Source organism: Coregonus clupeaformis, unplaced genomic scaffold, assembly GCF_020615455.1.
Source record: "Coregonus clupeaformis isolate EN_2021a unplaced genomic scaffold, ASM2061545v1 scaf0017, whole genome shotgun sequence".
NCBI classification, from domain to species: Eukaryota; Metazoa; Chordata; class Actinopteri; order Salmoniformes; family Salmonidae; genus Coregonus; species Coregonus clupeaformis.
In genome coordinates this window covers 213,963-225,954 of record NW_025533472.1, presented here as the reverse complement: position 1 = coordinate 225,954, position 11,992 = coordinate 213,963, and positions in this window count along the sequence as shown.

The following is an 11,992-nucleotide window of genomic DNA, read 5'->3' as shown; positions in this document are numbered from 1 at the left end:
TCAACAGGCCAGAGGAGAGTACCCCTTTTTACAGAGTACAGTCAACAGGCCAGAGGAGGGTACCCCCTTTTACAGAGTACAGTCAACAGGCCAGAGGAGAGTACCCCCTTTTACAGAGTACAGTCAACAGGCCAGAGGAGAGTACCCCCTTTTACAGAGTACAGTGAACAGGCCAGAGGAGAGTACCCCCTTTTACAGAGTACAGTCAACAGGCCAGAGGAGAGTACCCCCTTTTACAGAGTACAGTCTGGACATCTGGTCTAGCATCCACACCAAGCTTTAACATAAAATAAAATAGAATAGAAAAGGTTATAATTATATATAATGATAATACTAATAGTAATAATATGAATGTAATATAATAAAAGGGGATCCTATTTGGTGTTTGGCAGATGGGAAGGCTATCTGTATATGGTAGAGATACTGTATATACCTTTGTGTGATTGTAGTCTGTCACTGTCTCCGGTTTCTTCTTCTGGTCACCGCTTGGTGGCAACAGTGGGGTGCATGGTGCTGAGGAAGCTAACACTTATTTATTTAACATCTGTACACCGTGAGTGTTGCTTTACCACTCTCCATCACACCGTGAGTGTTGCTTTACCACTCTCCATCACACCGTGAGTGTTGCTTTACCACTCTCCATCACACCGTGAGTGTTGCTTTACCACTCTCTATCACACCGTGAGTGTTGCTTTACCACTCTCCATCACACCGTGGGTGTTGCTTTACCACCCTCCATCACACCGTGAGTGTTGCTTTACCACTCTCCATCACACCGTGAGTGTTGCTTTACCACCCTCCATCACACCGTGAGTGTTGCTTTACCACTCTCTATCACACCGTGAGTGTTGCTTTACCACTCTCTATCACACCGTGAGTGTTGCTTTTACCACTCTCCATCACACCGTGAGTGTTGCTTTACCACCCTCCATCACACCGTGAGTGTTGCTTTACCACTCTCCATCACACCGTGAGTGTTGCTTTACCACCCTCTATCACACCGTGAGTGTTGCTTTACCACTCTCTATCACACCGTGAGTGTTGCTTTACCACTCTCCATCACACCGTGAGTGTTGCTTTACCACTCTCCATCAAACCGTGAGCGTTGCTTTATCACTCTCCATCACACCGTGAGTATTGCTTTACCACTCTCTATCACACCGTGAGTGTTGCTTTACCACTCTCCATCACACCGTGTGTGTTGCTTTTCCACTCTCCATCACACCGTGAGTGTTGCTTTACCAGCAGCTTCTGCCTTTGTGTGTTCACTGTTCTGAGCAGGATAGTCTTCTTTGCAATCAACTTGTCTGACAGGGAAATTGATGTGAAGAATCTGTCTATGGTCCCATTTCTGCCTTTGCCCATGTAAGGCTCCACGTGGCTCAAAACCACAGTCAAACAGTCACTCACCCGCTGGCCTGGTTTCATCTTTCTCCAGATATGGAAAGACACTGAGCAAGTTGGTTTCGACATCCGCTGCTAACCAAAACTGAAGTCACATGCATCATTATCAGTTTCTATCTGGTTTCTATTGGCCATTCAGCCATTGACGACAGAACAGCATATTTTAACTGGATGATGTTACTAGTTTCTGCTTAGTTGCCAGAGCAATGCTGCTGCTGGAGTGGTCATGTGATAAATACATTGACAGCACAGATATTGTTGAAAATAGTGACATTTGGAAATAGAGCTGCACCTCTTGAATGTTGAGAGTTATTTGATAAAGGTAAGTGTCATAGAAACGGCAGAATATGCTCTTTCAGATACAGCACTATATAGAAATCACAATGTTTTACCTGCATGTGACTCTGAAGGAGGATTTGATAAAGAGATGCTCCTTTCCCTGCGTCTTTACGTTCAGCTCAGCGGTCTCCCCACCCTGATAATAAAGTGGTTTATTGGTATCTTCCACTAGATGGCAGTAACCACCTGCTGTAACTAGACTACGACTATGTGTTCGGTTTCATACATGCAGTTTCCCAGAGGAGGAGTGCTGATCTAGGATCAGGTCCCCCCTGTCCATCTAATCTGTTTCATTATGATCTAAAAGGCTAAACTGATCCCAGATCAGTACTCCTACTCTTTATGAATACTGTCACAGGTGACTCCTCAAGATGAGGCTCATGATTTATAAGTTATATTCTTCAAGAATGAATTAATATCATGAATTGAACTGCTTTTGCCATGAACAGATCTGTGAGGTCTTAACTTAAAGGTGCTATATAGACTTTATGGTTATTTTAATGGGGTTGAACATTCATCCCATCAGATTGTGTAACGGATTTTAGGAGTTCAGAAAAATACTGACTTGGAAGCATCTCTCTGACCTCACCCTGCTGAAACACACTCAAGTAAAGACCACATAGCTACAGTTATACGCTTGTCAGGTTATATCCACTTTTACAGCCAATGTATGGACTGGTATCCATATGAATCAGTGGAATATACTGACTAGTTAACCACCTCCCAATAAGGGTTCAGCAAATCTATTTTATTGGTCACATACACATATTTAGCAGATGCTATGGAGGGTGTAGTAAAATGCTTGTGTTCCTAGCTCAGTGCAGTAATATCTAACAATACACAACAATACACACAGATCTAAAAAGGAAAACAATGGAATTAAGAAATATAGAAATATTAGGAGGACATCAAGCATACAGCACTAAACAGACAGACATCTCAGGACATCAACAACTCCTGGGGGGCATATCAACATTCTACATGGACTTCCTCTCCTTGTCTCCTCTCCTTGTCTCCTCTCCTTGTCTCCTCTCCTTCATCTCAACTACATGAGAGAACTGGACAGGTGAAAGCAATGTTTCCACACCTAGTACTAACTTAAGGGGCCAAGACAAATGCGCTGTAAGACGTTGGTACCCAGGTGATAATGTGTCTCTCTCCTCACTGATTGAATGATGCCAATGGATGAACGGGCGATGGAAACGGATAATGGGGCACGTTACTTTACAATTACATTTGAATGAACTGAACGAGGAGGAGGGGGTGAAGAGGGTGAATTTAATTTAGAACAATGGTGTAATGATGATGAAGAATTGTGGGTGTTTTGGGTGGTCTAATTATTTTTACACATTTTGCCATGTGGTGTAGAGAAAATATTGCAGTTTTAAAGCAGGTATTCTGCAGTTATACACATTTTGCATTGGGGTGGAGAGAAAATGTAGCAATTTTATAACCAATTTCATGCAATTTTACATGTTTTGCCATGGGGCAGAGAGAATTATTGCAGTTTTAAAGCAAATATCCTGCAATTTTACAAATTTTGCCAAGATTGCTTGAGTTATCTTAATTAATTCAGATGATTTTGAGTGTATACTGGCTACGGCATCTCAAAAAGGACAAATAGGACTACTGCCTCTTTTTTCACGATTTTCAAGCGAAGGTCTTTTAAGGTCTTTTTAAGGGAGTATTCCAGAACACTCGTTGGGTTTGGCTAGCAGAGTTCAGCGCCAGCCGAACTGAAGCATTATTCATGAGATTGATTCATGAGTTAAAACACGGGTAAGGCCACAATACAGGGTCCCATACAATCAATAAATTACTCTTGTTTTCATATCTTTTCATGGATATCTTTTCACCGATATGTATTTATGTAATTCATCCTTTCCAATTGTTTATGCACTATTTACCAAGCTTTGGCACTCATGTTTACAGCAAATAATATGACCGTGAGCCTTGCGGGTTGATATAATTCTCTTTTACGTTTTACTTTGTAAAAAGAAGCTGTTACTGGACGGTATTACTTACTATAACTCTATTACTAATCACATCTATAAATACTATTTATCAAATGTATTACATTGTCATGTTTTTATTGTATGGGAAACTAAAATATGCTACATGCTGCAGTAGGCCTTTGTAGAATATGATACAACGTCTAATCCTGAATGCTGATTGGTTATAATATAAAACATATCCTTACATTCATTTTATGTACTTCTAAATATACAACTATTCAAAATAAGAAACAAAATATTCTTAAGACATTCAATCAAGCAATACATTTTTTTTAGATGGTATTTATTTAGATTGATAACAATCCAGTAGATGAATCTGATGCGTATGCTAAAGGAGATGCCCAACAACGTCCCCTACTGAAGTCTGAACGGTCTTTATTTAGACAGTAGATGAATCTGATGCGTATGCTAAAGGAGATGCCCAACAACGTCCCCTACTGAAGTCTGAACGGTCTTTATTTAGACAGTAGATGAATCTGATGCGTATGCTAAAGGAGATGCCCAACAACGTCCCCTACTGAAGTCTGAACGGTCTTTATTTAGACAGTAGATGAATCTGATGCGTATGCTAAAGGAGATGCCCAACAACGTCCCCTACTGAAGTCTGAACGGTCTTTATTTAGACAGTAGATGAATCTGATGCGTATGCTAAAGGAGAGGCCCAACAACGTCCCCTACTGAAGTCTGAACGGTCTTTATTTAGACAGTAGATGAATCTGATGCGTATGCTAAAGGAGATGCCCAACAACGTCCCCTACTGAAGTCTGAACGGTCTTTATTTAGACAGTAGATGAATCTGATGCGTATGCTAAAGGAGATGCCCAACAACGTCCCCTACTGAAGTCTGAACGGTCTTTATTTAGACAGTAGATGAATCTGATGCGTATGCTAAAGGAGATGCCCAACAACGTCCCCTACTGAAGTCTGAACGGTCTTTATTTAGACAGTAGATGAATCTGATGCGTATGCTAAAGGAGATGCCCAACAACGTCCCCTACTGAAGTCTGAACGGTCTTTATTTAGACAGTAGATGAATCTGATGCGTATGCTAAAGGAGATGCCCAACAACGTCCCCTACTGAAGTCTGAACGGTCTTTATTTAGACAGTAGATGAATCTGATGCGTATGCTAAAGGAGATGCCCAACAACGTCCCCTACTGAAGTCTGAACGGTCTTTATTTAGACAGTAGATGAATCTGATGCGTATGCTAAAGGAGATGCCCAACAACGTCCCCTACTGAAGTCTGAACGGTCTTTATTTAGACAGTAGATGAATCTGATGCGTATGCTAAAGGAGATGCCCAACAACGTCCCCTACTGAAGTCTGAACGGTCTTTATTTAGACAGTAGATGAATCTGATGCGTATGCTAAAGGAGATGCCCAACAACGTCCCCTACTGAAATCTGAACGGTCTTTATTTAGACAGTAGATGAATCTGATGCGTATGCTAAAGGAGATGCCCAACAACGTCCCCTACTGAAGTCTGAACGGTCTTTATTTAGACAGTAGATGAATCTGATGCGTATGCTAAAGGAGATGCCCAACAACGTCCCCTACTGAAGTCTGAACGGTCTTTATTTAGACAGTAGATGAATCTGATGCGTATGCTAAAGGAGATGCCCAACAACGTCCCCCTACTGAAGTCTGAACGGTCTTTATTTAGACAGTAGATGAATCTGATGCGTATGCTAAAGGAGATGCCCAACAACGTCCCCTACTGAAGTCTGAACGGTCTTTATTTAGACAGTAGATGAATCTGATGCGTATGCTAAAGGAGAGGCCCAACAACGTCCCCTACTGAAGTCTGAACGGTCTTTATTTAGACAGTAGATGAATCTGATGCGTATGCTAAAGGAGATGCCCAACAACGTCCCCTACTGAAGTCTGAACGGTCTTTATTTAGACAGTAGATGAATCTGATGCGTATGCTAAAGGAGATGCCCAACAACGTCCCCTACTGAAGTCTGAACGGTCTTTATTTAGACAGTAGATGAATCTGATGCGTATGCTAAAGGAGATGCCCAACAACGTCCCCTACTGAAGTCTGAACGGTCTTTATTTAGACAGTAGATGAATCTGATGCGTATGCTAAAGGAGATGCCCAACAACGTCCCCTACTGAAGTCTGAACGGTCTTTATTTAGACAGTAGATGAATCTGATGCGTATGCTAAAGGAGATGCCCAACAACGTCCCCCTACTGAAGTCTGAACGGTCTTTATTTAGACAGTAGATGAATCTGATGCGTATGCTAAAGGAGATGCCCAACAACGTCCCCTACTGAAGTCTGAACGGTCTTTATTTAGACAGTAGATGAATCTGATGCGTATGCTAAAGGAGATGCCCAACAACGTCCCCTACTGAAGTCTGAACGGTCTATAATACAGTGCCTTCAGAAAATATTCACACCCCTTGAATTTTTCCACATTTTGTTGTTACACAGCCTGAATTTAAAATGGATTAAATTGAGATTTTGTGTCACTGGCCTACACACAATACTCCATAATGTCAAAGTGGAATAATGTTTTTAGAAATTAATTAAAAATGAAAAGCTGAAATGTCTCAGAGTCAACAAGTATTCAACCCCTTTGTTATGGCAAGCCTAAATAAGTTCAGGAGTAAAAATGTGCTTAACAAGACACATAATAAGTTCCATGGACTCACCTGTGTGCAATAATAGTGTTTAACAGGATTTCTGAATGACTACCTCATCCCTGTACCACACATATACAATTATCTGTAAGGTCCCTCAGTCAAGCAGTGAATTTCAAACATAAATTCAACCACAAAGACCAGGGAGGTTTTCCAATGCCTCGCAAAGAAGTCCACCTATTGGTAGATGGGTCAAAATAAAATAAAAAGCAAACACTGAATATTCCTTTGAGCATGGTGAAGTTATTAATTACACTTTGGATGGTGTGTCACTACAAAGATACAGGCGTACTTCTTAACTCAGTTGCCAGTGAGGAAGGAAACTGCTCAGGGATTTCACCATGAGGCCAATGGTGACTTTATAACAGTTAGAGTTGAATGGCTGTGATAAGAGAAAACTGAGGATGGATCAACAACATTGTAGTTACTCCACAATACTAACCTAATTGACAGAGTGAAAAAGAAGCCTGTACAGAATACATTCGCATTTCAGTCATTTAGCAGACGCTATGGTCCCCGTGGGAATCAAACCCACAACCCTGGCGTTGCAAGCACCTTGCTCTACCAACTGAGCCACACGGGACACAAATATTACAAAACATGCATCCTGTTTGCAATAAAGCACTAAAGTAAAACTGCTAAAAAATGTGGTAAAGAAATTCACTTTATGTCCTGAATAAAAAGTTTTATGTTTGGGGCAAATCCAACACAACACGTCACTGAGTGCCACTGTTTTCTTGGTGGTGGCTGCATCATGTTATGGGTCTGCTTGTCATCGACAAGGACTAGGGAGTTTTGGGGGGATAAAAAGAAACGGAATAGAGCTAAGCACAGGAAAATTCCTAGAGGAAAACCTGGTTCAGACTGCTTTCCTTCCACTGACTCCTCAGGAGAGTTCTGGACTCTGCCAGTGAGGCCACACCACCACAAGAGACTACAGGTGGCCGCCATCTTTAACCCCCCTCCTGCCTGAACGTCTTGTGGACTAGAGCGCCAGTTAACCCCCTCCTGCCTGAACGTCTTGTGGACTAGAGCGCCAGTTAACCCCCCTCCTGCCTGAACGTCTTGTGGACTAGAGCGCCAGTTAACCCCCTCCTGCCTGAACGTCTTGTGGACTAGAGCACCAGTTAACCCCCTCCTGCCTGAACGTCTTGTGGACTAGAGCGCCAGTTAACCCCCCTCCTGCCTGAACGTCTTGTGGACTAGAGCGCCAGTTAACCCCCTCCTGCCTGAACGCCTTGTGGACTAGAGCACCAGTTAACCCCCTCCTGCCTGAACGTCTTGTGGACTAGAGCACCAGTTAACCCCCTCCTCCCTGAACGTCTTGTGGACTAGAGCGCCAGTTAACCCCCTCCTGCCTGAACGTCTTGTGGACTAGAGCACCAGTTAACCCCCTCCTGCCTGAACGTCTTGTGGACTAGAGCGCCAGTTAACCCCCTCCTGCCTGAACGTCTTGTGGACTAGAGCACCAGTTAACCCTCCTCCTGCCTGAACGTCTTGTGGACTAGAGCACCAGTTAACCCCCCTCCTGCCTGAACGTCTTGTGGACTAGAGCGCCAGTTAACCCCTCCTGCCTGAACGTCTTGTGGACTAGAGCACCAGTTAACCCCCTCCTGCCTGAACGTCTTGTGGACTAGAGCGCCAGTTAACCCCCTCCTGCCTGAACGTCTTGTGGACTAGAGCACCAGTTAACCCCCCTCCTGCCTGAACGTCTTGTGGACTAGAGCGCCCAGTTAACCCCCTCCTGCCTGAACGTCTTGTGGACTAGAGCACCAGTTAACCCCCTCCTGCCTGAACGTCTTGTGGACTAGAGCGCCAGTTAACCCCCCTCCTGCCTGAACGTCTTGTGGACTAGAGCGCCAGTTAACCCCCCTCCTGCCTGAACGTCTTGTGGACTAGAGCACCAGTTAACCCCCCTCCTGCCTGAACGTCTTGTGGACTAGAGCGCCAGTTAACCCCCCTCCTGCCTGAACGTCTTGTGGACTAGAGCACCAGTTAACCCCCTCCTGCCTGAACGTCTTGTGGACTAGAGCACCAGTTAACCCCCCTCCTGCCTGAACGTCTTGTGGACTAGAGCGCCAGTTAACCCCCCTCCTGCCTGAACGTCTTGTGGACTAGAGCACCAGTTAACCCCTCCTGCCTGAACGTCTTGTGGACTAGAGCACCAGTTAACCCCCTCCTGCCTGAACGTCTTGTGGACTAGAGCACCAGTTAACCCCCCTCCTGCCTGAACGTCTTGTGGACTAGAGCGCCAGTTAACCCCCTCCTGCCTGAACGTCTTGTGGACTAGAGCGCCAGTTAACCCCCCTCCTGCCTGAACGTCTTGTGGACTAGAGCGCCAGTTAACCCCCTCCTGCCTGAACGTCTTGTGGACTAGAGCACCAGTTAACCCCCCTCCTGCCTGAACGTCTTGTGGACTAGAGCGCCAGTTAACCCCCCTCCTGCCTGAACGTCTTGTGGACTAGAGCGCCAGTTAACCCCCCTCCTGCCTGAACGTCTTGTGGACTAGAGCGCCAGTTAACCCCCCTCCTGCCTGAACGTCTTGTGGACTAGAGCGCCAGTTAACCCCCCTCCTGCCTGAACGTCTTGTGGACTAGAGCGCCAGTTAACCCCCTCCTGCCTGAACGTCTTGTGGACTAGAGCACCAGTTAACCCCCCTCCTGCCTGAACGTCTTGAGGACTAGAGCGCCCAGTTAACCCCCCTCCTGCCTGAACGTCTTGTGGACTAGAGCGCCAGTTAACCCCCCTCCTGCCTGAACGTCTTGTGGACTAGAGCGCCAGTTAACCCCCTCCTGCCTGAACGTCTTGTGGACTAGAGCGCCAGTTAACCCCCCTCCTGCCTGAACGTCTTGTGGACTAGAGCACCAGTTAACCCCCTCCTGCCTGAACGTCTTGTGGACTAGAGCGCCAGTTAACCCCCCTCCTGCCTGAACGTCTTGTGGACTAGAGCACCAGTTAACCCCCTCCTGCCTGAACGTCTTGTGGACTAGAGCGCCAGTTAACCCCCCTCCTGCCTGAACGTCTTGTGGACTAGAGCGCCAGTTAACCCCCTCCTGCCTGAACGTCTTGTGGACTAGAGCACCAGTTAACCCCCCTCCTGCCTGAACGTCTTGTGGACTAGAGCGCCAGTTAACCCCCCTCCTGCCTGAACGTCTTGTGGACTAGAGCGCCAGTTAACCCCCCTCCTGCCTGAACGTCTTGTGGACTAGAGCGCCAGTTAACCCCCCCTCCTGCCTGAACGTCTTGTGGACTAGAGCGCCAGTTAACCCCCCTCCTGCCTGAACGTCTTGTGGACTAGAGCGCCAGTTAACCCCCCTCCTGCCTGAACGTCTTGTGGACTAGAGCACCAGTTAACCCCCCTCCTGCCTGAACGTCTTGTGGACTAGAGCGCCAGTTAACCCCCCTCCTGCCTGAACGTCTTGTGGACTAGACACTAAAAGCTAAGAACAGGATGCCAGAACAGGATCCGGCACCTCTCCGTTTTGAACTGTTTCATTCTGGAACCTATTTGGCCGGATCCGGTACCTCTCCTGGCATTGTCACTTTTGCAATGTAAAAATGCAAATCATCTCTCCCAGAACTCTCTCTGCTCTGACAGACATGAGCCTCCAACTCTCATCTCTCCAGCATTGCCCATCATTTATAGAGCCGCAACAAGGATTCTGGAGGAGCTGCAGCACGCCTGATCAATTCAAATACATTTTACAAAGTTATAGAATTATTGCTGTCTGTTCAGAAATAAATGAAATAATTCAAAATAGCCTACTACACGATGTGAAAGCCTAAAATGTAGCCACAGAGGATAAATAGCCCAGCTGTGCAGCATAGCCCAATATCAAGGCATAGCCTACAGTCCGGAACGCGAGGCAAATCTGTCAGTGAAACTGGAAAGCATTTTTAGGACTATAATTTCCTCATAATGTAGTATACAATATATCTCCATTGAGTTTTCATTGATCTCAGATTCTCAGTTTGTCAGTGTCAAAATTGCCTGTCATCTCGATCATTTATGCTGTATTATGGCGCTTTCAAGACAACTGGGAACTCGGAAAAAAACTAGGTCGAATCATGACATCAGTGATCTTCAGATCAGGAAAGTCGGAGCTCTAGAAAGAGGTCAGAATTCCGTTTTGGATGACCGTTCAAAACGAAGTTTCCAGTCAGAGCTTTCCCCCAGTTCCCAGTTCTCTTGATCGCACTGAAGTCGGTAGTTGGAGATTTCCCAGCTCCGAGTTCCCAGCTATTTTGAGCGTGGCATTAAAAAGACTGTGCCAAAGTCTCCAGTCAAGTAAAATGACGTAGAATTGCATGACGTGTTTGTAAAAGGCCAAACATTTCCCGGACCCTAGGCAAAAAAAAAAAAAAAAACATGTGTGCAACTTCTGTAAGTGCCTCTACTCTACTGCTCTATGCCACTACGCAAATGTGATGATATATATACAATGCTTTATTATAAAGGGATTTTTTTTTTGTCATGTGTTCCGGTACCTCAGAGCGCCCCAGGTCTATGTTTTAAAGAAACGCCCCTCAAGATTAAATTGGAGATGAATGGAGAGAGAACGTTCTCTGCTGAGTTTATAAAACTGTAAAAAGCGCAGCACGGTAGCGCTGTTTTATGTACAATGTTGTCAACAAAATTAGGTTGCTGTTACTCCTGTCACTATTGCAGAATGCAGCCTTTTGACAGCATGTACTAAAGTTGATTTAATCCAGGCTTGCATTAGTCCCCTCGTTTGGTGATTGGCATTTAGGTTGTGACAACGATAAGGCAGCAGACAGACAGACCTACAGACACTACAGTATGTTTTAGCAGGAAGTCTGGCAGGGTGACCTGATTTGTAACCATTTTTGTCAAACAGATTGTGAACCAAAAGTGTAAGTTTGATTCTGGAGGAGGAACAATAAATATAAACTAATTTGGGTAGAATGCAGGGGGCAGATTTATGTCATCTAGTCTTCAGGAGATTTGATTAGCCATTTACTTTATTTAGTCTCATTCCAAACAATTGCCTAAAATATACGGTAAGTCTGATCAGTGGAACAATTCTCATTCCAAACAATGGTCTAGAATACAGGGTAATTACTGAGCTTCTCAGCAACAACACTACTGGTATTCCCCACACTTACTGTATTATTCACATAGCAAATCTCACTTCAAGCTATTTTCAAAAGTTGGCCGCCCTGCTGGTTAATATAATGGATAACAATCTGTGGTTCACTTCACGTAACAGCGTTGAGTTTAAAATGAGGGTCAGATTATTTTATTTTTACATAAAATGAATCACTTCCTTCAAATCAACACATTCTTCCATCCCCTTTCTCTGTCTTAGCTAGCCATTGACTACACTCTAGCTAGCTAGTTAGCAGAGCACTAGATCAAATAATCATTTTGTTTTACTTAGCCTTGATCATTGTTTGTACAGTATGTCAACTTTGGTGTCTATTTCAGACCTCCTGGCATTTCTCAAGGATGAGCATCAGAGCATTAAAAGGGGGAGAAGCCCTCTAGAAGTCTGGCCATGTGGAGAAGAGCAGCTATAGTGAGGGACAACCTACCGGTTTGGTCAGGCCAATGTGATGGAC